We start from the raw sequence: 27,947 nt of genomic DNA, 5'->3' as shown, positions 1-27,947 counted from the left end.
AGAGAGAGAGAGAGAGAGAGAGAGAGAGAGAAAAGAGAGAGAGAGAAAGAGAGAGAGAGGAGAGAAAGAGAGAGACAGAGAGACAGAGAGGAGAGAGACAGAGAGACAGAGAGACAGAGGAGAGAGACAGAGAGACAGAGAGTATGTGTAAGAAAGAGAAGGTAGGGGGATGCACTGTTCTGAGAACTATGGGACTTCAAAGAAAAAAGTAAAACAGTACCTGCCATACAGAAACTTACATTCTGTTGAGGGAGTTATCACATACATCTATAAATTTGCATAGAATATATGCAAAATGTATGGGAAGTTTTTGTGTGGGTGGGTGGTGATTGGCACCTGGGAGAATCAAGATATTGGCTGCACTTGGAAAAAAAGAAGGGATTCTAAGAGCCAGCATGCCAGGCATGGGGGCCATCCAGAGTAAAGAACATGCTTCACTCCTCCCTCATGAAATATTCAGGGAGACATTTCACAGCTTTGATAATATAGAAATGAAAAAGTGGACCTCTGACTGGAATCTTCTTGAAGTAGCATGGGGATGACTTTTGACTATGTTGGTGGTACACAAGCTTGGGTAGATTCCACTCACTTGGAAAGCTTCCCAGGGATGAATTGAATGTCTGTTCTTCAAGGACCAACTTTGGAGCTCCTCAGCAGGTTGATCCCAGGGTGACTGATCATATGATCAATAGCAAGTCTGGATGACTGTCTACCAAGCTGTAGAGGTGCAGTCTGCATCGTTGGAGGGGATGCTCATCTTGGAAAAAAGAACTGAGGTTTCTTATGTATTTCAGCTAAATGAATGGACAAACCTCTTGTGATTGGAATGCTACACAGAGAAGCTTTGTCAGGGCAATACTAAGAGAAATCACATTTTCTGCTGAGAACCCCAAGCCCTGGAGGAATATTTAATTTCTTTACTTAAGAGAGTGCTGAGAAATAACCTAAAAATAGCATTTCAGCAAACATTTATTTATGAAGCATCTAATACAAGTGATATACTTTGCTGGGTGGTGGGAATACAAAGACCAAACAAAACAAAGAAACTTATCATAGATTTAGAGCTGGAAGGGACCTTAAAGGTCATCTAGTACAGTGACCTCACATTGCAGGGGAGGAAACTGAGGCCCAGAGATGGCAAATGACTTCTTTGCCTAGTGAGTAAGTGCCTATTGGACTGATCCCAGATGTCTTGACTTCTTTCCCCTCTGCTATCACACCTCCAGGTCCTCCTTTATGTCCTTCAGGGAAAATATAACATATATCCAATGTAATGCAGATTGTATAAAAAGTTATATGAAGTAATTTCATGAGGGTGACTGTTAACAGCTTGATGATGAACAAATGAATGTGTAAATAAAACCCTGTATGCTGCACTTTGTGCTAAGTACTGAGGATACCAACGCACACACCAAGATGTCCCTGTCTGTAAAGAGCCTATATTCAATTATGGGGTGGGCATGGACATGTGGAGTGGCATGATATGCAGGGAGATGTGTTTTTTCAGAGTAGTCAAAGGGATAGTGAGGGGAGTCTTAGGACAATGTTTGACATTTGATTTCCTGGAGTGTTAACGTTGGTTTGGTTCGAGTGAAAACAAGGGGTAGGAATTGGGAGGCTGGTTCAGAGAAATTCACAGTAATGTGGAAGACAGCTGCAGGGCGGGGGGGGGGGGCTAGATCTGGGGCCACTTAGAAATGAGAACTCTCATCAATCAGAAAAGAATCTGAACAATACTTAGGAAGCATGACTCTTATGGTCTTATGGAAGATCCTAGACTATGGTTATTGAGAAATGAGACATTCAGAGATGTGGGAGCAAGAAAAGAACAGATTCTTCTTAGGAGTTGCTACCTGGGCATATGAAAGCAATGACTTAAAATCCTCTGCTTGCTGAAAGCAGACTTGAAGATGAAAGATGTGCCTAATTAGACATGACAAACACACAACTGAGAATTGAAAACAGTGGTATATTTGACTTTCATTTTATTTTGTAACTGGACAAAAGTGGTATATTTTACTTTCGTTTTATTTTGTAACCGGACAAAAGTGGTATATTTTACTTTCATTTTATTTTGTAACTGGACAAAAGTACTAGATATATACATATATCTATACTGTATACATGTACATATATGCACACATGTATACACTTACTAAAAAATTTTTCTAGCTATTGTAATGCCATGCACCAGCAGCCTTCTGGAAGAATGCTGCTGTGAACAGCTTTTAAGGTTCTGATTACACAGAATAGTGAGAACCCTATTTATTTCATAACAAATCAAAGTAAAACATTCACAGAAAATCAAGGTACAGCATTCACAATATTACAACTTATTACAGAAAATCACAATATAGTATTCACAACAGCTTATCATTAAAATGGCCACATAGTTTTCACCAAAGTGGTCACAATATTTAGAACAAAGAACAATCATCTCGAAGTACAATAGTTAAAGTCTTGCACAAATGCGGCACACTGAATTAACTCAATCAGTCACTTATTCAGCAATCAATTACTAAGTATTATTAATTACTAAGTACCACAGAAAATACACAAACCCTTCACCCCTAGGTCACTACTAAACTATAATTTCATCATTACTCAGTACCCAGGGAGAGGTCTTTTCATCTTGACTTGGGGTCAGTTCTCAGATTCCCTGGATCCCCTTCCATGGTCCCAGATTCTACCTGGATTCACCAGACTGTCACCTGGGTTCACTGGCAAACAGCTCCCAGTTCCTTGTCCAGCTCTCTGGGTAGGTCCTGCTCCACACTGAAGTTTACAGGGTCCAGTCCATCTCAAATCCTTCACAATTTCTGCCCCTGGGAATTCAAAGCTCAACCGAGCCACAAACAAAGTCCCTGCATCCTGGTCATGCTTCCTTAGCCTTCTGCAGCTCATTAAAAAAATCAGAATCACTTTATCCAGCCTGGGGGAAGGGGCTCCTGGGCTTCTGGGCTCCTGGGCTCCTGGGGTCCTCTTCAGAGCAGCTTCTGCCTCCAGATACTTGTCCCAAGATATTCTGACTGTGCCTCTCTGGGGTTTTTCTTATATACATAGCATTAGCTACTTCCTGTTTCAGCCAACCCCTTCCTGTTACATCAGAAACAGGGGTTCATACCTTCTGTTTCCCCAACAGAGGCTTGATCAGTTACTAAGTGCTAAGTACCTGCTTACTTGCCAATACAAAGGGGTCAAATTACATCATGATTACAGATATGAAATGAAAAATAAAAGTCAAACACACTGTTGTTTACAAGAATGCAGTATACACAGTTTACATTGTTTACGATGTATGCTGTCTTATATACACATGTGTGTGCATGCTTCCACATATATCACCAGTGATGCGGTCTACAAGCCACATTTTATAGCACAATGACAGCCCGCCCTTCATGGCAAAGTCAGCGGTGATGGTGCTGGGTGCCAGTGTCATGATCCTTATTTATGGAGCAGAGGCCGACAGGACTGTCCCAGGCCAGCAGATGGAGTCTATGATCTGACCCAAACTCTTTCTTTCCATTTTAATGGAAGGTGAATCAATAAGGAAACCGGCTTGTCATCCTGAAGATATCCATTAGGTGTTTTCTCTTGGTCCTAAAGTTTTCCACAACTGGATGGACCAGGAAATGACAACAGATGCTGAATCTATTATCTAGCTGCCTGTTCCTGAGTGGCAGTCTCCATTGTCAAGGGGTAGCTATAGTTTTTCCTCTGATTTTTTTTTTTTTTACTGAGACTAAAAGTCACTTAATGCACAAAACATCATTTAGTTCACATGTAATACAAAAACACTTATCTTCTTTGTGCTACTGTACTCTCTAAATTTCTGAAATATTGGATGAATTCTCTCTTTTTTTTTTTACCGAGGTCCTAACATCAAACTCAGTTTAATTCAGTCCTAAGCCATTTAGGAAGCAATATAGAATCCTGGAAAAAGCACAAGATGGGAAAACTTAGCTTTGACTTGTGACCCCATTGCTTTGTCTCTGTGACCCTGGACAGATTGTTCACTCAACATTCCTGAATCTCATTTTCTCCATCAAGAAGACTTGAATTCGAATCCTACAAAGAACACTTATTAGCTGTGTGATCAATTGCCATCTCTGGGACTTAGGCAATTCTCAGAACCTCTGTTCATAAAATAGTGATGATAATATTGTCTAATCTATGCCCCAGGATGGTGAGGAAATTTTGCTTCTTATATCTTATAGCAGTCCAGAAGTGGCAGGAATTAATAATGAAATTCAGTAGTATATTGAACCATGTATCAGCATCCTGGATTACCTCCAGTTTTCTCATCTGTAAAATGAGGGGCTTAAATTAGATGACTTCGAATAGTCTTCCAGTCTCCAAGTGTATGAACTTGTGATACTGTTTATCACTGTAAAACTTGCAAAAAGAATTACTGAATAGGACCTTCAGATGCTACAGCATAGATTTCCAAAAGCAATAATAATAATAAACCACAAATACTTGACTGTTTTTAGCTCTTTTTGTAAAATTTCAAAGTGTTTTATATGCATTATCTAATTTAAGCCTTACAGCCTTCCTGCTGTAGGTTTGCAGGTGCAATTGCCCTCATTTTGAAGAAATGAGGGGTCATAGACCTTTAGCTAGATTTGATCCACATTTATCATTTCAAAAAATGGGTTTGTGTATTATCCTTTTCACTTCACTTCTCTATCTCACAGGACCCTCCCCCTCATGTCCAGATGAGGAAACTAAGGCCCAGTTAGCTAGAGAAGTTGTGTGCCTTGTGTTTAGGCACATAAGTAGTTAATGTCAGAACAGGATTAGAACCCAGATCTTCCTGACTGTACCCCCTGCACATCACTGTGTGTGTTTCTAACTATTAACCTGTTTTTTTAATCAACTCTTCTTTTTTTATTTCCATTGTGTGTTCATTTCTAAAAGACTCCACAAAGAATAAATATTATAGGGAAGGGGGAGAAAAGAAAAAAGGGAGAGGGGAATTAAGGAGACAAAGAGAGACAGATTAGCAGAGAGAAAGAAGGTGAGAGAGAGCGAGGAGGCAAACACAGAGACAGAGAAATAGAGACATACATATACACAGAGAGAGAGAGAGAGAGAGACAGAGAGAGAGAGAGAGACAGAGAGAGAGACAGAGAGAGACAGAGACAGAGACAGAGGAGAGGTAGGGGAAGGGAGGAGAAGGGAGGAGAGGAGAGCAGAAGAGAAGGAGAATGAGTGTGTGTGTGTGTGTCTGTATGTGCGAGTGTCTGTCTTTCTTTATGTGTGTCTGTGTGTGGTGTGTGGTGGGTGTGTGTGTGCATGTATGTATATGTGTGTCTGTGCGTGTCTTTATGTGTGTCTATGTGTGGTGTGTCTGTGTGTCTATGTGTGTGTGTCTCTGTGTTTGGTGTGTTTGTGGCATGTGTGTCTGTGTGGGTGTGTCTGTGTGTGTGGTGTGTGGTATATGTGTGTGCTGTGTGTGTAGTGTGTTTGTGGTGTGTGTGTGATGTGTGTATGTGTTTCTAGTGTGTGTGTAGTATGTGTATGGTATATTTGTGGTGTGTATGTATGTGTGTGTGTGTGTGTGTGTGTGTGTGTGTGTGTGTGTGTGTGTAGTCCCTCTGCATTTCTCTCTAACAGGGCCCACATGAGAGCGAAGGTATGCAGATGGTGGGATTGCCTCACCTTTTCACCTCTTCTCAATCGTATCCTCATGGTATAGGGATTGGATTAGGTGGCCTGAGATCATGATTGAACACAGTTTTATAGAGAACTGGGAAGCACCATATGTTAAGGTCACTATGTCATAACTCTGTGCCTTCACAACCCTGTCCTCTGATAGGCCAAGGGCAGCTCCCCAGTGCTGGGCCCCATCCTGCTGTGAATGGTGCCTGGTTCGCCACCTCATCTGACTCTGGTTCTGATAACAGTCATCAGGGGCACCTCGTTCCTTCTCTTCTCTACAGTGTGTCCCTGGGCACCCTCCCCCCACCTCCTTTGATTCTAAATCAGTGCTGGTGGCAGAAGCTGTGTCTTCTTGTACCTCTCGCCTTGGTAACCCTAGATGGCTTCTTTTCTGTTACGTTTCAGCCTCGTGTGACCCATCCAGCTGAAGAGTGACCTCTCCTGCTCCTTTTCCCCTTTAGACCCTGCCGCCATCAGACCCCGAAGGAGGCCCTCACTATTTGGCTTTTTTGCTTTTCAGCCAAGGGTCTCGGCACCAATCCCAGAATCTCTACTTTCAAAGAAGAGGTTTGGACAAATGATCTTGTTTCCCCCAGATAGAACAAAATAGCAGGCTCTATGATTTATGTCCTCAGAGAAACACTCTCAGGGAACAGATGAGCCATTTGAAAAGTCCAAGTCACATACTCGCTTCAATTACACAACGGAGCCCAACTCTATATGCTGCCTACTTTTTTTCAATTTGGACTGCCAAGAGATAGAAACCCCAGATAGAGAATATTGGCTCCTTCCGCACTTGCTAGTGACCACTTGAGCCCAGGAGGCCATTTGTCAAGGCCTTGTCCAGTTGAGCATCCCAAGCTTCATCACTCTGTTGACATTTGACAGTCAAACAGTACTTTATCATGCAAGGCCTTCCCCAGCAGAGATGTGTAACTGGAAACCAGGTGACCAACTTTGAGCGCACATCCAAGGATAGACACACAATCCTCCTATTTGAATAATCTCTCTGTTTAAATGACTTAAACTACACACAGCTTAACGGACAGAATTAATTGAATCTATCTCATTAAATGCCAAAGACACTAAATTATTAGCAAAGCAAGAAAGGCAAAAATCACGAAGTTGAAAAAGATTGATGGAACAGACAAGCATGTCTTTCAAACTTTTTTTTCTTTCTTGCACAAATTAAAAGTGTCACAATTAAAATTCAGAATGAAGAGAGTTGCCAATCTGAAGAATGCTGTAGAAAGAAGAGTAGGCTTTGCTGTCAGCCTGGACAGGAATCCTGGCTCTGCTGTTCAGAGGCATGAGGAGCATGGCCATGGAACTTGGCCTCATTGGGCCCGCATCCTCACATCTGCAAAATGGCAGAGACAGTCTGGTTATGCTCATCTCTTTAGGAAGGATAGAAACAGGCAGTATGAATGAATCTGGTCCAGAGAGAGAGACTGTCTCATTCTCTCTGATCTCTGCTAGGTCAAAATCCTATGCTATAACCCTGGATCTCTTCACTCATGTGAAGGGTATGATGAAATCATAAGAACATGTAAGGAGGAAGGAATCAGGAAGCCCATTTAGGAATTTTATTTAACAACTTTCAATGTGTGTTCTAGGGGGTAAGGAAGACGTGCCACCCCCAACCCCCCTGAAGACTGGTTTAGAGTTAAGAGACTTTTAGTGGAAAACTTTTGGGAGGGCATGGATTTGGTCACCCAGGTTTGGTCATCATGGATGCATTGTAACCTACATGGTTAGAGGTAATACTTATATTAATGATATCACATATCCATTAGAGCAGGGGTCTTAACCCTTTTCTTTGCAGTCTAGTAAAGCCTACCAGAATATTCATGAGAATAATGTTTTCAGATGTATAAAGTAAAATACGTAGGACTATAAGAGAAATCAATTATATTTGAAATAGTTTTAAATATACACACATATGTATGTATGTATAGTTCACAGACCCAGGAACAAGAGTCCTTGCAGAAGACCTGAGTTCAAATCCTCCCTCTGCCATTTTCTAGTTGGATGACCCTGGGCAAATCCCCTCACCTCTGTGTAAGTCAAGAGCTCTCTAGGTCTCATTTACTCATTAACAGATGGGTTATGATCTGCTTGGGGGAGGGGATTCCCTCAATGGGAGCTCCTCCATTGACTATGACTCTTCATAGAACCACCAGTCCATAGACTCAGAGCTAGGAGGGAACCCAGAGGACATGGAGTTCTTTCTTCTCACTTTCAAGATGGGTAAACTGAGGCCCAGGGAGGTGAGTAGCTCACTCAAGGTCACAGGAGATCCTTTCAAAGACCCACAGCAATGAGGGGCCTCAGAGGTCATCTAGTCCAATCCCATCATTTCATGTATGAGAGAATCGGGGGAGGCCCAAGGAGTAACTTCAGGGAGTTCAGAGGCAGAGCCTGGGATCTGACCTCTCACCTCTCCAGATCTCACACTCTTTCCGCCATTCCATTCTTTGTCTTAAATCTGTCAAGACCTTTGTGGGCAGGCAGGTGATCTGAAAAGACAGGAGCTAAGCTTTGACTCAGAGGTCCCATGGAGTACCAGCTGCTGGGGGCCTGAGCCCTCTCATAATCCTGTGGGCATCTGTTTTGTTAGTATTTCCTTGGACCTTACTGTAATGGGAATGTAAATTTGTAAGATCTTCCCTGCCCCTAGGCTAAAGTGCACCTGGAGCCTGGGGTAGGAGGCTTGTTTTTCAGTAGATACTTCTTGATTGGGCAGTGAGTCAATAAGGTTGTTACATTCTCTGAGCCAGGAGGAGGCTATATAAGCCCTGATGTGTAGCTTTGTTTTGGGGCTCACTTTGAGAAGTGTTCTGTGATTTGATAAGATGAAACTCTGGAAAGCTGTTGTCCAGAGCCCCCCCGGCTTTGAAATCCAGATGTTGATTTGGTATGGATGTAATGGTTGGACAGTTTGGAAATCTGTCTACTTGATCTGTTTCTGTCTTGATAATTCTGCCTGTATATTTTGAAGTTCGGGGTGCTAACCTGTTTCCCCTGAACAAGGTAAATGATATATATCTGACTGATTAAAGTAAGCTTGTTAACCCATTTTGAGTTGCTTTCCTTTAACAAAGCAGACCCAAGAACCTGTGTTGGCAGCAAACCCTGAAGACGCTTGGGGTGCTTGCTGCTACACTTACTACCTCTGGCTTCCAGTGTTGCTGCCTTCTGCTTAGAGATGATCTCTTTTCCTTTCCTGTTTTTAACTCAACTGGTTGGTTCTAACCTCTGCTCCCCATTTGCTGCATCCATTTCTCCCCTCTTACCTTGATCAGAGCTTGGTAACTTGACTCTGGCTCCATAGGGGCTTAGCAGAAAGAAAGGCACCTAATGCTTCTGGGAAACCCAGCAAGCTCTCCTCAGCAGCACTGGGCAGCCTGGCTTTGCCAGATTCGTGGCGTCTTTTCTACTCCTCTTGAAAGGGAACTCCCTATGCTGTTCTTACTGTTTTATTCTTAATATGGATTATTTGCTCGGATGGATACAATGACTTTTTCCAATTGAATAAATAAACTGTGATGTAAGATCATATGCTTTAAGCTCAATGAAAGCATCTTTGGGAAAACTCCGATTGCAGACAGAGCAATTGAGATGATAAGTATGTCATATCATTCCCATGCGCTTTTAATTTCTTCCATCGAGTCTCTATATTTTGAAACATGTTCATTTTATGTAGCTTGTAGCTTGAGAATTCACTGTCATGCATCAAAAACACGGCTCTTAAACTTTTATAGATAATGTTATGTCTGGATGGTTGCAGACGATAGTCTTGTCTCTAATGAGGGTCCTATTCTACTACTTATTTTTTGAATTCTCAAGGATATTGGAGATTTGCATTAGCAATACAAAGATTTGTTGCTTCAAGTTTCTAAAGTTTAGTATGCTTCTGAGGTGTGATCTGAGCTACCCGACTCCTTCTGGCTATCTGGTAATGCTAATTTTTGGCTGCCTGCAATTTCATTTTGCATAATTTCCAACATTTCATTGTATCATATGTAATAATGAAAAATTCCAGGTTCATTTAGGTTTAACTTCTCCAAAATTTTTTTCTGGTAGTGACTTGATCCTGAATTGCTGTCACAAATGCCATATCTATAAATAAAATTGTATGACTGAAGAAGGGGGACTGCACATTGATTAGCCTGTATACATACAGTGTACATCACAATTATCTCCAAGTATAAAATCTTGAAGATTCACAGAACAAAGAACATTTCCCACTTAACAGATGTTAGTTATCATGAGTCTCACAGCAACCTTGTGAAGTAATTGTTATTATTATCCCCATTTCACAGATGAAGAAATGATGAGTCAAAGACATAGATGTCATCATGTTAGAGCTGTTTTAGGTCAGTCAGTCAAAGTACCTTGATTAAGCATCTTCTGTGTGCCAGTTAGTATGGGAGGTGCTGGGGATGGTGTGTGTGTGTGTGTGTTTGTGTGGTCTGTCCTTTCACTCATGGCATCAGGGAGCTGATGACATGACTTGCAGTTGACTTCGATTTGAGTGAGGGAGGGCTGTGCAAGGTCACCAGCCTCACTTTCTCCTCCAGAGCCATCTGGGTGCAGTGGCCAGATATTCATCCCAATGAATGGTGATGGCTCAGGATACAGCTGGGGGTGGAAAGGAAAGAAGGAAGCAAGCACTTACTGAACATTTACTGTGTGTCTGGAACTGTGCTAGGTGTTGGGAATACCAACACAAGCAAGAAGAAAGACAATCTGTGCCCTCAAGGAGCTTACATTTTCACAGGGGAAGAAAACACACAAAAGGGAAGTAAGAGGCAAGGTAGGGGATGAAGGCCCAGAGGAGTCTGGAAAGCCAGAAACAGAGCTGGGAAGAGGAAGAAAGCACGCTGGTCTGGACCCTTCCACAAAATGGAGGCTCCAAGAGGATCTCTTCAAGGCGACGAGGGGCATAGATCTTGGAGAGGTTTATTCCAGGATGAGCAGGGAGCAGGGGACAGTAGACTCTTCTAGAAGCATGAATTGCTGGGTGCTGAGAGAAGTTCTAGAATGGGCCAGTGGTACAGGAGGGATGGTTTTGAAATCTAGCCAGGAAGAGAATGAAGAGGTTATAATAAGTAAATGTTTGCTATTCCTATACAATAGGAATTTAAAGCCCTTCCTAACCTGTCCCTTTCCACCTTCCCAGTCTTATCCCTTACTTCTCATCACGTACCCTCCCATCCAGTGATACTGGCCTCTTGGCTGGTCCGTGATCAAGACCCTCCCTCACTTAGCTCTGCACATTTTCTCTGGCCTGCTTCTCCCCCATGCCTGGAATTCTCTCCCTTCTCTGCTTCAACTACTAACCTCTCTGGCTTCCTGTAAATCTTAACTAAAATCCCCTCTCTTACAGGAAGGCTTCCTTAACCCCTCTTAATTCCACTGCTTCCCTCTTCTAATGATTGCTATTTATCCTGTAGATACCTTGCTTTGTATATATTTGTGTGAATGTTGTGACTCCCATGAGATTATAAGCTCCTCGAGGGCAGGGGCTGTGTTTTGTCTGTTGTATCCCTAGAGACTGGGATGTAATAGACACCTAATCAATGTTTATTGATTGATTAATGATAATATATAATGTTATGTATGTGGGAAGCTTACTTTCTAGCAGAGAAGCAATTTCTGGATGAATTCATTAGACCCCAAGTCATTTATATGAGGGAAATTGGCAATACTTCATTTTGATTCATGTCCAAGCTACCTTTTTTTCCTTGATTATATATGTTATATATATAATATATATATATTATATATATTATATAGTGCTGCATTCCATTGTCAGGTGTTCCGTTACCCCCATGACCCAACTGACCAATCAATACAGAAGGCAGAAAGCTGACCTGAATCTTCTTTCTCTGAGTACATCGATTTAGGGCTTTGTTTTTGATACCAAATTAAAGAAACATAACTGTTTCCAAATGGTTGCCTTGATCAAGGAATGAGGAGGCTAATTAAATTTGCATCCAGGGGCTTTTTTGGTTTCAAATGTTTGATATGAACACAAATTGGAATAATGATAAGTAAATTTGCATCAGTAGTAACCAAATGATGTATTGCTTTATATTCTCTGTATCTTTTCTGCCTCCTGTGACACAGAGCTTCTCATGGTGGGGCTTGTTTCCTGAGACTAGGGGTCTGGGAATTCTCGTGCAAACACTAATCTGGTTTAGTTGAATAAACTGTATATCAGAGGGATCCTCTCCTAATTAGCATATGGAAAGCATTATACAGACATACTGCTTTGGATTTGGATGTTTCATTTTAGGAGACGATGGTGACATAATCCAGTTGGTCTCCATGTATTTAGAGTCAGGATGAAAAAACTCTACCCCCTCCCAACATTACGCCTCCCTCCCCAGAAATGAATAGCATCTCTGTGTAAATTTGGCACCATGAAGCTAGAAGGCTGGGGCAGGCATTAGAGTCAGGGTCAAATAGGAAATCCTTTGGCCTTCCGAGTTCTTCATGACCTGGGGTCCTCTAACTCTTCTGGTCTTCTCACGCTTTGTCCCCTGACTCCCTGGACTCTGTGAGTCAGCAACACTGGCCTCCTTTTTGTTCCTTGTGTACCATCCTCCATCAGCCAGCTTCAGCGATGTTCACTGGCTGCCCCTCACGCCTGGAACGCCCTTCCCCATCTCCACCTCTCAGGCCCCTGGCTTCTTCACAGCCCAGTTAAATCCGAGCTTTCCTTAATGCCTTCCCTCTGCTGATTACATCCTGTCTGTCCTGGATGTAGCTTGTCTCTACACAGCTGTTTGCATGTTGTCTTCCCTATTAGACTGTGAGCTCATTGAGGGCAGGGACTCTCTCTGGCCTTTCTTCATATCCACAGTGCATTGCACCTGGCATTACATCTAGATGGACGTTGTCATGCTACACTTTGGACACCTAGGTGGTGCTGCAGTGGATAGATTCCTGGGCCTCAGACACTTACTAGCTGTGCGACCCTGGACAAGTCATTTAACCCTGTTAGTCTCAGTTTCTTCATCTGTAAAATGAGCTGGAGAAAAAAATGGCAAACACCTTCAGTATCTCTGCTGAGAAAACCCCGAATGAGGCCACAGAGAGCTGGACGTGACTGCACTCCTTGGTCATCTTGACGGTCACCTGGCTTGAGAAACCTCCACCATCCTCACTGAGAGCTAGCATTTATACAGTATTTTACGGTTTACAGAAATTAAGTCATGTGATCCTCATAATACTGGAAGGTAGCTGCTATTTTCATCCCTATTTTACAGATAAGGAAACAGGCACAGGAAGATAAAGTGACTTATCTAGAGTCACACAGCTAGTTAGTGTGAGAAGTAGAATTTGAATTCAGGTCTTGCTGATGCCAAGTGCCACACTGTACCCACCTTGCTACATTCTTTCTGGCTTTAAAACAGCAATTAATCAATACTGCTATTGCCGTTGTGATGGCCCCACTGGTCATTGCAATTCCCCCTCCTGGCCCATTTTCCAAACCCATATAATCCTCTTCTGCTCTGGACATGACTCTCCTGTACGTGTTGTCTCCTCTATTAGACTGTAAGCTCCTTCAGGCTAAGGAGCCCCAGCATTAAATATGGGGCTTGGCACTGTGTAAAGTTTTTAATGGATGTTTTTGATTCATTGTTGCCTACCCTTCACCCTGCCCAGGACACCAGGCTGCCCAGGCCTATGGGGGAAGCCTAGTGGGAAGAAAGTCATGGATTCTCCCACAATTTAGAAGAAGTGGAATTTACCAAGTACGGTCCTTCTGGGCAGCCAGCTGACTCAGTGAATTGAGCACTGGGCCTGGGGTCAGGGAGATCTGAAGTCTTCTTGAGTTCAAATCTAGCCTTGGACACTTACCAGTCATGTGACCCTGGGCAAGTCACTTAACCCTGTTTGCCTCCGTTTCCTCATCTGTAAAAAGAGCCAGAGAAGGAAATGGCAAACCACTGCAGTATCTTTGCCAAGAAAACTCCAAGTGGGGTCACAGAAAGTTGGACATGACTGAGCATAGTAATTCTGTGTACATGGGGAATCCCTAGGCTTTGTCACCTTCCCTGCTACTGCCTCTTAAAGCCCTCCAGGAGTTACCATCTGTCCTGAGGTTATGCCCTTTGCAGCCCAGGATGATGGCTGCCATCTGCCAGGAGAATGCACTCCAAGCACCTCTGGGTCCTGCCATTCACCTCCCCAGTGGACCCTTAGAAAAGAAGTGGACCATCTTACATGTGTTTTCGGTCTTAATTTGAGTGTGAGCTCCTTGAGAATAAGGGATGTGTTGGTTTTGGCAATTGTGCTCTCAGCACTTAGTGCTGAAAGCCCTTAAATGCTTTTTTATGCATTTATTCATTCAGTCATGGACAAGTTTGATAAAAGATAATGAAATGAAGTTGATCTATATATTACAGGGGCTCTCCTTGCTTTCTTATTTGAGGAAGATCGCTCAGGGGTGTCCAGATTCAGAAGCAGGGTGATCAGAGTAAAGAAGGTCTGGGTTCAAATCAAATCATGTCTTAGAAATTACTGTGTGATCCCAGGGCAAGTCACTTAGCTTGAATGGGACTCAGTTTCCTTATCTGTAAGCAGGGTTGAACTTCACAAACTCTAAGCTCCCTTGTAGCTTTAAATCTTCCAGTGAACCTCTGGCCCTCTTTGCTAATTACAGAAAAACTTGGCAGAGTCGAGAGGCAGAAATAATTAGATGTCTCCCAGAAAGCCATGCAGGAATGGAAACTAGCAGTGGAAATATTAAGAAGGTTCCCATAGTAGCAATGTCCAAAGTTTTAGCTGAAATTTTCTTTCCCTTCCTTTTTTTCAAAAATTTATTTTATTTTTTCAATTCACAGAAGAAAACAAGCATTTCCATAACACAGTACAATAAAAAAGATGATTGCGTAAGAAACTGAAAATCTACTATGTACAATTTATTATTCCCTCCAAATATACCACAAGGTTATCACATAAATTAGTTTTTCCCTTTTTTTCTTCTCCCCCCCCCAGGTGGTTACTGTTAGAAACAAACAGGTATATATATGTAAAATCATTCTCTACATACTTCAGTTAATCAGTTTTTTTCTCTGGAGGCAGTGTCTTTCTTCATATGTCCTTTATTTTTTATTTGTGTATTTATAATATTAAAAATGACTTAGTTGCTCAAAGTCACCCTTAAAACAATATTGCTGCTACTGTATATGATGTTCTCTTAGTTCTACTCTCTTTGCTTTTATTTTCAAGACTGAGTTTCTATTTTCTGATGGTTTATAATATATGGTTTTATATACATGTTATATAATATATTACAGACTTTTTTGTTTTATGGATCAGAATTGTGGTATGTTCAAGCAGATAAGGAGGAAGAATTGGGGACCAGAAAGTATATATGTATGTATACACATGTCTATTTACATGTATATGCATTTCCATGTAAATTCTTTGGTAATTTTTTTCATTGTCTTTGGTAGCTTTTCAGCAATTCCTTTTAAATTATCTCTTTGATACATTTAAGTCTTGCTTTTTGCATGGACATGCCCAAATGAAATTCTAGATATCCATCTTCCTACATATGATTGATGAAACTCAGCAGAAAGGAAGAGTCAAGCTGTTGAGATATCCTAGTTGGCAAACCTCTTAAAAACCCATCTTAACCAGTCCTCATTTTTTTTTTTGTATTTTCAATGTTATTTTGCATTTTTATTGGTTTCTTGGGTCAGACATAGCAGATGGTCAATGAGCTGGGTCCCATATTGAAAGAGAGAAAGTAAGCAAGTTGGATGGTGCTTGGGATATATTGGGCAGGGACTTTGATGACCCCAAGCTGTTTCCTGATGCCAAATCCCATCCCTGGGACATCACTGTTTTCCAGACTAGCTGTATGGCTTCAAGTGCTAGGACATCATGCTCTCAGGAGAATCACAATTTCAGAGCACAGTGGGAAGATGTATTAGAGGCTGCATTAGGGCTACAGAATGTTGGAATGACGGCTAGTGAGAAATGGTGTTGAAAATCTCATTAAGGCCACACCTGACTGGCAAAGGGAGAGAATTGGTTATGTAGTAAAAAGGAGGCAAAGCCAGTGAATAGTCCAAGGGTGTCACTAATATCAAGGAATATTGAAAGACTTAGAGGAAGTTCTCCTGAGTGTGGAAAGATGATGATCTATGGAAAGGCAGGCGTTACAGAGTATGAGAGGGTACGGAGGGAAACCCTGATGATGATGAAGGGAACTCCCATACCAAGTGGCCACACAGATCAGCCCCAATCTCTAAGTGTGATTGAACATGAAATTGGAAAAAGGTGCAGATGTGGTCTTACATCTCATTGGCAGCTAATTTGTCAATCTCAGAAGCCCTTTATTTTAAGCCCCTCCCCATTGGCAGTGTTGTGTAGTGGAAATATTTCTGAATTTGGAGTCAGGAAACTGGGCTTTGAATCCAGTCTCCCTCACTTACTAGCTGTGTGACCATGGGCAAAGCACTTCTCTGTTTAATAACAGCCATGGCAACAACAATGATACTTTACATTTATTCAACGCTTACTATGTGCCAGGCATTGTGCTAAGTGCTTTACAATTATTGTCTCATTTGATTCTCACAGCCTCCCTATGAGGTAAGTGCTATTATCCCCTCAGGTAAGGAAAATGAGGCAAATAGAAGTTGTGACTTTCCCAGGGTCATGCAGATAGGAAATGTGTGAGGCCAGATATGAACTCAGGTCTTCCTGACTCCACATCCGATACTCTATCCACTGTGTTACCTACCTACTTCTATTTGATATTATGTAAACTTCTCTGGTTGGATTGAAGGGCATTTATAATTTTTCTTTAACCTATTGTTCCAAACTGCTTTCAAATGATTTCTTTTCCCCTCTACTCCATTGCGACCAAAATGGCTTCTTTGATATTCATGTATAGGCCATCCCATCAGCTCTCTTTAGGTCTTTGATCACTCAGTTTCCAGTACCCAAAGTGCTCCTGGCCCTCATTTTCATCTCTTGGGATCTCTATCCTACCTTAAGGATTAGTCAGTGGCACTTCCAAAAAAACCCCATCATTTATCTTCTCTCCCCACCCAACCTAAAGTTCTTAGTACCTTCCCCACCTCCTTGAAATTTCTTTGTATTTACTTCATGTTGGTCTAATACATTTTTCTCTGTTTTCACTCTTTTTTAGTTCCATTTCTGCCTTCTCTACAAACACATCCAGAAAGTCTGATTTTAGAGTCCAAGTGTGCTGGCTCTACTGTCCTTCATGATGAAATAAATTTGTTACAAACTACTTCCAGATCTTTTCCATTTTTCTTCTATTTTGCACTTTCCTTTTCATTCTTAAATGCCCTTGGGATGACTTTGCTTGGCTTGGTCCCTTTCCAAGGTTTCTTTGAACTGGCACAACCATCCACTATTTCTTACTGTTTTATGAGATAATACTGCATGCAATATTCCATTCTCTATAAAATTCTTACGAAAGCATTTATATATATATATATATATACACACACACATTTATATATCTGTGTTGTCCTTGGCCATCATATTACTCTACTTGGCAAATGAGTACTTTTTCAGTTTAACATGTGCTTTTAAAGCTCTTTTGGTCTTATAAAAAGCGTTTGGTTAAACCTCTGTATAATATTGTTGTCTGTGTTTACCTTCTTTCTACCAACTATACTTCATTTCCATCATCAATATTTTTTGAAGAGCTCAGAATGGAATAATTGTAATTGCATGCTTTCCTCCTCATTTTGATTCCTTCTATTTTTGTACCAATTTTTATGTTTGTTCTAACAAGGTGGTAGTTTGACTATTCAGGGAGAAGTGATTTAGAAATGATTTCCACATCAGTAACATCTGTAACCACTCAAAAATGATTGGCTTAATCATTCTTATAAAAAATAAAGAAACAAGCAAAAATACAAAAAAGAGGATGGGGAATACCTGTTATGTAGATTATGACATACAGTTAGATGGATAAACCAGAGATCACACAACAGTATTTGCATCTTGGGCTGACAGAATGAAGGACAGCGGCTGAGGCCCAGCATTAAGCAGGAGGCAGTGAGAAGGTGGGATTGTTTGGGGAAATTGCCTAACTTTTTATGACCCCAGAAATCTCCTAAAATAAAAGGGCCATCTGTTTTTACAACTGTGAGTCATGGAATGTTACCATCTCTGAAGAATTAAAATAAGTTTTCCTCAGAGGGCAGTGAGGACCTGCATGGTGGGGTTTACCTGCTGTAACATACACTATAAAAGCAAGTACAAAGGAGAACCAAACCAAATGAAGTCCTCGGAGAAATGTATGAATATGATGGGCTGGTCACACAGAAAGAGCAAAAACCCACCAGTGGTACCCTGTGTGCTCCAGGATCTCTGTGATGTCAAGAGAAGGGAGGGGTGCCCTGTGGTGAACATATGGGAGAACTTGGGCAAGAGGCACCCAGGTTTGGCAGGTGTCGGTGAGATACGATCTATGTCAATAGAGGTCACATCCATACTGGTGAGATCACAGATTCATTGGCACTTATTGTATGTGTTTGTACGGGTCATCCCCCCACTCCAGAGCCTGACCCCCATCAGAATGTAAGCACCTTTAGTCTTTGTATCTCTCCCCCCCTGCCCCGACCAGGTGTGGCTTGATGAATGCTTGTTGAATTAATTCACAGATGACCATCTTGGGCTTTCATCATCTCTTCAATGGAGGTAATGATACATAGCAGATCATTACCCCCAGGGGGTTGTGTGGGGTAAATAAACACACCGATCACTGTGCAACCTTTACATTGCTGTATAAATGTCATTTATAATAATTTGGTGATGATGAAAGGAATGCAGCTAGTGTGGTACTCACTGACATTCATTTTAAAACAAAACGGTCTTTTCCCTTTAGCAATGGGAACTGGCCATACCCAGCACTTATACAATGCTTTGGGCCTGATGTAAGCCCCATGGACTTCAGAGCGAGTACAGCTTTCCCATTTCTAATCTAATAACCACATGGGGAAGAAATAGGCCACTGGCCTGGAGCTGTGCTTCAGTAAAAGGCATGAAGCAGCCCCAGAGAGCCTTGTCTTTAGCTCCTTCCTGCCTGCCAGGGGGCAAGGGTTGCTGTAGGCCTACAGGTGGGATAGCCTAAGCTAGCCTACTGTCATGACCAGGCTGAAATGTGGTCCTTTCTTGCCTGGTTAGTTTGAGGAGGAAGGCATACTGTGAGTCTTTGGGTGGGGGGAGGCCTCAGACACTCCCGCCTGGTCCGATATGTCGCTTGTGAACACAGCACCCTCTTCTTTGCCTCTTTCTCTTCCCCCCTCCCCTCGTCTGAAGACAAGGTACACCATTCTAGTCTGTGACCTGTGAGCTTTGAAATGTTGGGCAGTGATCTGCCAGAGGTCATGGCTCTAGATTCCATACCAGATTTTGCCAAGCCCAGTGAGAAGCTAAATCCCAACACAAGAGTGAATAGAAGACAGCCAAACAAAGACAGTGACTCATTCAGTCCACACTTGGAACCGCCCTTGGTGGGGGTAACCGAGTTCAGTGAAGCTACTTTCAGCTCCATCTGTGATTCCATCACAATACAGTGTCCTGGCGAGGAAGCTCCCTCCAGGAGGGCAGGTCAGCCCCTCCTCTGCCTGGAGGTGCCTAGTGCACAGAGAGGTTGGGACTTGCCCAGGTGGAGGCAGGATCTGAGCCTAGGTCATCCTGACTCTGAGGCTGACTTTTTATCCACTCGGGGAGACAGGCTGCATAATGGAATAGAACCTTGGAGTTAGAGTCAGGAAGCCCCCAGGGGAAGCCTATGTCAGAACGTCCTAGCTGTGTGACCCTGCACAAGTCACTTACGCTCTTTTGGCCTCAGTTTCCTCATCTGTAAAACAGAGTTAGTAATAGTACCTTCCTCCCAGGTTTGTTGAGAAAATCAAAGGATAATATTTGTAAAGCACTGTCAGACCTGAAAGCATCATACAAAAGCTGGATATTTTATCATCATTATACCATTCTGCCTCTTCAATTAGCTGACTATTTACTTAAACTAGGCAGCTGGTGATGGTAGTGTTATGCCATTCCATTCACCCCAAGTAGTCACACTTCCCCTAAACCTGCCACCTTCATCAACTACTAAGCACAGCCTCCACCTAAGGTCATGAAGGCACCATCTCCAGGGACAAGGATTTCCAGCTATAGCTCTGGGAAAGACACCCAAAGCCGTGTAATTATTTCACTAGCATGTCTTGTCTGCACTTTGTCGTGTTACATAATGCTCTCCTATTAACATCTGTTCTCCTGCTTTGTGATAAACAAGATTGGAATCAACATCTGGTACCTCGTGCTTTCATTTTTCAAGATGCTGGCACTGTCTGGTACAGTGGGCAATCACTGTTCCTGTGGCCTGATGCATTTTCTCCCTAAAGAGCTTATACTTTCAGGATACTACCCAGTGGCTTTCTGCCTTTAGTAGGGCAGCTGTGAAACTTTCCTGATTAACAGATAGATATTATTCACAGCTATTCAGGCAATGGTTTAGATGAACATCAGAAGACTGAACATATTCCTTGGCATTTTTCATAACATGATGAATGTGTACACACAGACAGCCACACGCGCACACACAAACACGTATATGATCCCAGGACACAGAGACGCCTTGCCAACAGCTTCAGTGGATCCTGCCATCATCAGCTCCATGATTCCACTCCCATAGAGAGTCGAGTGGAACAGGAACTAGAGACTGGTCTCTGGGACAAGTCCCTGAAAATGCATTCAGGTAAAGCAGCAGAAGACATACTCTCCTATGTGTTTTCATACAGATTAAGTTGATGGGGCACAAGGGCTGGGATTCAGGGCCACTTTGGAGACCACTGTGCCTTGGGCAGAGACAGAGACTGCAGGACAATGGCTACCATGGGGAAACTGTCTGGGGAAGCTGCTGGAGCTCCCCAGAAATGATGGAAAGCATTGTGGTGATAGATGGGGAAAGACCTCACTTGGACAGCAGCTTCTGGGGGGAGCACACGATCTAGTTGCTTCTTATTTTATTATAATAATAATAATAAATGGACAACAACAGCAAAAACTATAATAGCTACCATTTGTAGGGCAGCCAGGTGGCACAGTGGATAGAGTGCTGGGCCTGGAGTCCAAAGATCTGAGTTCAAATCCAGTCTTAGACATTTACTAGCTGTGTGACCCTGGGCAAGTCATTTGACTCTGCAAGCCTTAGTTTCTTTGTTGGAAAAATGAGCTGGAGAAGCAAACCAGTCCACTATTAAAACCCCAAAAGGAGTCCTGAAGACTTGGATGTGACTAAAGCTGAAATGACTGAAGTGGTACTTTAAACTTTAAGTTCTGCTTTACGATCTCATTTTATCCTCATGACAAGCTTGGAAGGAAGGTGCTGCTATTGTTCCATTTTACAGATAGGGAAACTGAGGCAAACAGCTGGGAAGTGATTGGTTCAGAGACACATAGGACCTAAGCTCATATTTAAACTCAAGTTTGCTGTCTGTTGTGTCTGCAGCCAACTCCAGATATTGAATCCAATTGTTCTGTAAGCTACTGAGGCAGTATGCACCAAAGAAATCGTGGCCAGCCCTTGGGGCACACACCTAACCCCCATCCTCTAGTTATGGTCATGGCCAAAATGGAGAAGCCTTCTTATGTCGCCCAAACTCCTCCCATTGCAATGGATGGTGAGGATATTGATGGGATCATTCCCTTCCCAAGGTTGTCTGTCTGGGATATTAAGTCCACTGTTCTAGTCCCTTTCTTTCTCTTCCTGACAGGGAGGGTGTTTTCCTTTGTTAATCAAAGAAATCCTCTATCCCACTTAAACTTGAAAGTACAGAAAAAATCTGAAAAGACAAAGGACAAGTGTTAGAGGGGAGAGAATTCTGGAATTACACTGAAAAGATCTGGGCTTAAATCTTGAATCATGTTGCCAGGGTGATCTTGGACAAGTAGTTTTCTGCTTTCTGGTCCCATATTAAGTCACCTGTAGCATGGTGCTTGGAGTCTGCCATCTCTGAGGCCCCTCCCGGCTCTAATTCCACCAATCCTAATTCTCACAAGTAACCCATCTTTCTGAAGGCCCTGTGCTTGCTGCCATTGGGCAGGAGTGACTCCCAAATGTTTGCTTTAGTCTTCTAAATTTCCTTTACATTATTTGCACTTTCTTCTTTAGAGTCACCAAAAAGACAGAACAAGCCATGATTTGTAGCAGAAATATACATGCTTCTGCTGAGAATTTGGTTTCAGCCCATCCCTGATGATATAGAGATGGTTGATGGACAAGCCTTAGAGAGCTGTAGCTAGGCATGGAGGTAACAAGGCCGCAGCCCAGAGCCCCTGATATCTGGAAGGCTTATCGATTATCTTCCCTTCATGACTATAGACACCCTAGTGCAGTGGGAGGGATATTAGTAGCAATCAAGGTATTGTGAGAACAAAAGATATTAATAAAAAAAGGTGAGATGATGCCCGACAAGTGTTTTGGGACCGGGTAGTACCCCACAAATGTCACTTGTGGTTCTCGCTGTGGACTGAACTGAAGTGGCCAGAGAAGATTTCTCAAGGGGCTAACTTTTCAGTAGGGCCTCAGGGATTAGTGTAATATTTGCATGGAGTTGCATGGGAAACTTTCCAGGTGGGAGACACTATGAGCATGAGGTTCTTTAAAAATATATCAAGCTGAAACCTGTACTGAAATGTGTACCCGCTGCGAACTGGCGATTTCCAAATGATGGCTTGTCTAGACATCCCTTTGGGGGCTTCTAGGCAGCAGTTGGAGCTCTGTAAGAGGCCCACTGGCTCTGTTGAGAAGCTGTTTTACCTACATAGGCTGGGCCTCTTGGTGATCAGCTTTCATCTTCCAAAATTCAGAGTTAACCTGATGAGGAAGGGAAATGGAGCTTTCCTATAGCACAATATGAAAACATGTCTTTCTAAATAAATGTAGAATTAGGTGCAGATACTTGCTTCCCAAAAGAAAGAAGAGGTGGTGCTGCTGGTGGTGGGAGGGGAGTGGGGAAGAAGAATTAAGTCTATGGATCCTTGCTTGACACGTGTCAGCCCTAGGTGGTATGTGTAAGTTCAACTCAACACAACTCAACCAATGTTTACCAAGTTGGGGGCAGCATAGGCCACAAAGGCCAATGGATTTGGTATCAGAAATTCTACCTCTGCCACTCACGCCTGAGCAATTTTGGGCCAAGTCGCTTCCCACTCTGGGCCTCAGTTTCCTTATCTGTAAACTTAGATAATATCTAAGCTGCCTTTCTGCTCTAATTCTATGACCTTGTGCCTATAATACACCAGACACCATACTAGGAAGTGGGGTTACAAAGAGAAAATGAAACAGTCTCTATTCTCTCAAAAAGTATAAATTATTAAGCTAGATCTAATATTAATGGACACTGATTAGACTGTCAGTCAATAAGCATTTATTAAGCACCATCTATATGCCAGGCCCTGTTCTAATGCTGGGGATGCAAGAAGAGGCATAAGAGACAGTCCTTGTCCTCAAGGAGCTTACAATCTAACGGGAGAGGAGATAAGCAGACAAATATGTGCAAACAAGTTACAGACAAAATAAAAAGGAAAAAAATAGCAGAGGGAAAAAAATCTAGAATTAAGAGCACTTCAGGAAGGCTTCGTGTAGAAGGTAGGATTTTAGTGGGAACTTCAAGGAAGCCAGGGAAGGCCAGAGGCAGAGATGAGAAAGGGGAGCATTGTAGGCAGGAGAACAGAGCCAGAGACGTGGAGTGTCTTGTTTTTGGAACAGCAAAGAGACCAGTGTCACAAGAGACAAGAGTACAGGTGGGAAGTAAGGTGCATGTATGCGGGCTAGGCTGTGAAGAGCATTGAATGCCAATTAGAGGGTTTTGTATATATCCCAGAGGTAATAGGTGACTCCTAGAATTTATTGAGTAGGGGAATAGTGGTGACATTATTGAACCTGGGCTTTAGGAAAATCACTTTGGTGAATGAATGAAGGCTGAGTTGGAATAGAGAGAGACTTGAGACAGATCCCTCTCAGAATACCCATTTACCTAAGACCAGGAGAGAATAAACAGAAAGCCATAGGGGAGTCAGTGCCCATGCCTCCCATGGCCAGACAGGAGGCAGGGACGATGGCTCTTTCCCACACCACTCTCTGAACCCATTTCAAATATGCTTGCCTCTCTCACAACCAAAAGAGGAAAGAGGGTGAGATATACATGAATTCTCCCCTTTACGGGCATGCTGCAGTATGGTCATTGGCTAAACCCCTCTGAGGAATCAGTTCTTCTGACTCCACAGACAATGATCTGGAGGCAGACTGATGAAGTTGAAATTCTACCTCAGACACTTAGAAGCTGTGTGACTATGCAAGTCACTTAATCATTGTTCCTCAGTTTGCTCATCTGTACAATGAAAATAGTAATGACATCTGCCTCCCAGGTTGCTGTGAGGATCAAATAAAATATCTGTAAAATGCCTGGCACTGTGCCTGGCACAAATATGCACTTAAATGCATGCCTTCTCTCCCTCCCTCCCTCCTTCCCTTTCTCCCTCCTTCCCTTCTTCCCCTTCCTCCCTTTTTCTTATCCTTCCTTCCTTCCATCCCTCCCTCCCTTCCTCCCTCCCTCCCTTCCTCCCTCCCTTCTTTCCTTCCTTCCTTCCTTCCTTCCTTCCTTCCTTCCTTCCTTCCTTCCTTCTTTCCTTCCTTCCTTCCATTTTTATTGCTTGTTCATATTCTATGGGGATCTGTTGAAGGAATTGGTATTCAGTTAGGAGAAGAGAAGACTCCAGGTAGTGATGATGGTGAATGGGAATTTGTAGTCGCAAAGAGCACTGTTTCAATATTTGAAGGGTCAGCATGAAGAGGAATGAGACTTGTTAGTTTGGGCCCTGGGGGCAGACCTAGGACCGGTTGCAAGGAGAGAGACTTAGTTTTGTTGTGAGGGAAAGCTTTCTGAAAATTCAGTGCTGTTTGAAAATGAGATGTGCTTCCTGGGGAGGCAATTGGTTTCCATTTGCTGGAGTTCTTCAAGAAAAAGTTGGATGATTTCTTGTCTGGTGTAGAGCAGAGGGGGTCCTTGCTCAGGTATGTGATGTTTATACTATTATACCATTAATGGTTTCTGAGGTGCTTTTACAACTTTGAGATTTTAAAATGTGCCCCAGCTTTTCTGGGAAAGAAGCTCTTACGGAATGGCCCACCCCGATAGGGTCTTATTGTTGGCCAATAACCATTCAGCAGTATTACAATTTATTAAAAGGCAAAATAGGCCTGTGTGTTTTGTGCAACCAAAGCCAATTCAATAGAATTTCCTCATTTAGTACGTCGAGAGCAGGTTCTTAATAGACCTTTTATTGTGGAACATGGTATCACAATTAAATCAAATACATTTAGAAAAATAACCTCCTAATACAGTAATGGAGACAGCCACTTGAAAGCATTTTGATCTACAAACCTAAGTGTATGTGGTTATTACAGAAAATTGCAAAGCAGTATTAAATTTTATGTCACTTGAAAAGTAGTTTAGCAAAGTGCTGTTTCATTTGCATGGTGCTATGACTGAAGTTGGAATGAAGAAAAAGACATGAGAGCCATGGTGGGACAGTTTTCCTAATGTACCTGGCTCTTCACAACCAAATGATAAACAAGCAAACAAACAGCACTCACATACTCCCCAACAGCCATTTTTAAAATTTTCATCTAAACAGCTGAGCCTTAACCGTGGAGATCTGCTGGCATCGAGTGAAGGGAGAAGGGATTTTTTTTTTCTATTTGTAGAACCTTAGACGTGACTTGGTGACCTGAATGTTTCCTTCCAGCTTTAAATCCATCATATGATAATCCAGTAATGGTAATGCAGACAGAGAGCTGGGCTTAGATCCTGGGAGACCTAAGGCTGAGTCTAGTCCTGCATGTCACTTAACCTCTATGAGCCTCTCAGTTTCCTCCTCTGTAAAGTGGGACAATTATATTTATAGTACCTATTACCTAGGGCTTTTGTACATCTCAAATGATGTGATATATAGAAATATTTTGCAAAATGTAATGAAATATATAAATGCAAATTTATCATTATCATCATTATTTTCATTTTGTTACTTTTGGTTCTTACACTGTAGGGGGATTCCAGTGTGTTAGATCCCTTCACCATTGCAGACTGTTAACTGGTTGATAAGTTGTCATCTTAGAGATAGACCTGGGCTACTTAGAGAATAAGCTTGTTGTCATTTACTCAGTGACAGTCAGAACTTAAAGAGCCTAAATCTTTTGGGCTCCTAGTCTGAGCATGAGATCACTATGTGATATGGCCTTTCCTCCTCCTCTTTCTCCTCTTCTTCCTTTTCCTCTTTCATCTTCTCTCCTTCTTGCTCCTCCTTCTCTTCTTCCTCTTTCCATTCCTCCTCCTTCTTTTTTTCCCTTCCCCTCCTTCCCCTCCTCCTTTTCCTCCTCTTCCTCCTTCATTCTTCCCCTCATCCTCTTTCTCCTTCATCCTCTCATTCTTTTCTTCCTTCTCCTCCTCCTTTGTCTCTTTACCACCTCCTTCTCCTCCATCCTCATTCATGATCCTATAGCATTGGGTTACATTCAGGGGTGTGCTGGAAAATGTTTAATGATTGATTTTCTGGAAAAAAAATGCATGCACAACACACTTTTAAGTTTTATTAACATCTTATTTACTTTCTTAAGCCTAGAAATCAACAAAACAATAAATCAAGCCCTGATTTATAGTATTTGCCAGTTTCTAAGTTGGAAATGTTCACACTGAAAATTTAACAATCAGATCTCAAGAGACAATTTGAACTGGCTCCCAGGTACTCCCTGATGTTTATGTGTATCATGTAAGCACGTGTCTACTTAAGTTTGGTCTAAAAGGTGGCCCCAGGAAATATCACTAGATTACCCACTCTAGAACACTCTTTTCTAATTGTCATAGTAGTGAAGGTAAAGTTCTTTAAAAGTTTTTAAAATAATTTTTATTTTGTCCAGTAAAATACTATTTTTTCTTTCTCCTATCTCTCTCTGTTTTCTTCCTAACAAATATCGACAGCCATTTTCACAGGTTCTCCAAGTCAGAACATTTAACAAGAATGGGTGGGTGATTGGCCTGACTTTTTTTCAAAGCTAGGCTGGAGAACTGGGTGGGGAGTGGTCATCCCAATGTATTTGACCCTTATAAGATTATATTTGGAATTACTGTCTTCACTTCTGGGAACTACACTTAAGAAAGTATCTTCATCTCATTCTTCCTATGAAGATCTACAGTCCCTCCACACCTGTGTGTTCCCCAAGGCTAACACTAGTACCCTGGATTCACAATTTCAACCCTATAGTTAAAAAGTTCAAAATTACACTCGCTCCTAGTCTTCAATTTCTTACTCCATTAGCATTGGCCATATAGTGGCTAGAGCCCTGGACTTGGAGGCAGGACAACCTGAGTTTAAAACCAGCCTCAGATATTTACTCGAATGTAATCCTGGACAAGTCTCTTAACCTCTATTTCCCTAAATTTCTTCATCTGTTAAATAAGGGCATAGGACTCAAAGGAGATTAATGTCTCTTCCAGTTATAAATCTTTGATCCTATGATGTAATCTCTCCTTTGCTTTGGGCTCTGGTGAAGAGGTGGGCTTTCTCCTTGTCAGAATCAGCCCCTCCACTTCTACTTTTTGTTCCAATTCCTCCCGTCTTCTCTGGCAGATTGTTGTCACCCCCCCCCAATAATTAAAAATAACTATTTCTACTTTCCCTCAGTGCTGCCCTTCTGAATTTCCTCCTTATGGTAGAAGCCAAGACTACATTCTTAATCATCTGGGTCTGCAACTTCAGTATCATATTGGAGTGTGCCATTGCCCTTATCCTATGTCTCTAATCAGCTATAAAGTGCTTAGAGCAGGACTTGGCACATAGTGAGAGCTTTGTAAATGCTAACTATTGTTATTATTATTAATTGTAAAATTTTGTCATTTCTATTTCCATAATAGAGCCTACATCCAGTCCCTTGTCTCCCTTGCACAGTTACGCCCCTAGTTTCTTGCTTACATTCTTAGAATCCGCATTATTCCCTCTATCACATGTCTCCCTCTGATGTAATGCATCCTCCAAAGTGACTTTCCAAAATCAGCTCTGATCAGATCACTTCCCTGCTCAATAAATTCCTGTTGTTCACTATTGCTTCCAAGTTTCAATGCAAGTGCCTTTGCTTGGTATTTAAAACCTTTCATAACATGGGTCCAACTTACTTTTTTAGCTTTATAAATCCATCATATGATAATCCA

The sequence above is a fragment of the Petaurus breviceps genome, unplaced genomic scaffold (assembly GCF_028583685.1).
Source record: "Petaurus breviceps papuanus isolate PSGF00001 unplaced genomic scaffold, PetGlider_PUasm1.0 490, whole genome shotgun sequence".
Classification (NCBI taxonomy): domain Eukaryota; kingdom Metazoa; phylum Chordata; class Mammalia; order Diprotodontia; family Petauridae; genus Petaurus; species Petaurus breviceps.
This window is presented reverse-complemented; position numbering follows the sequence as displayed.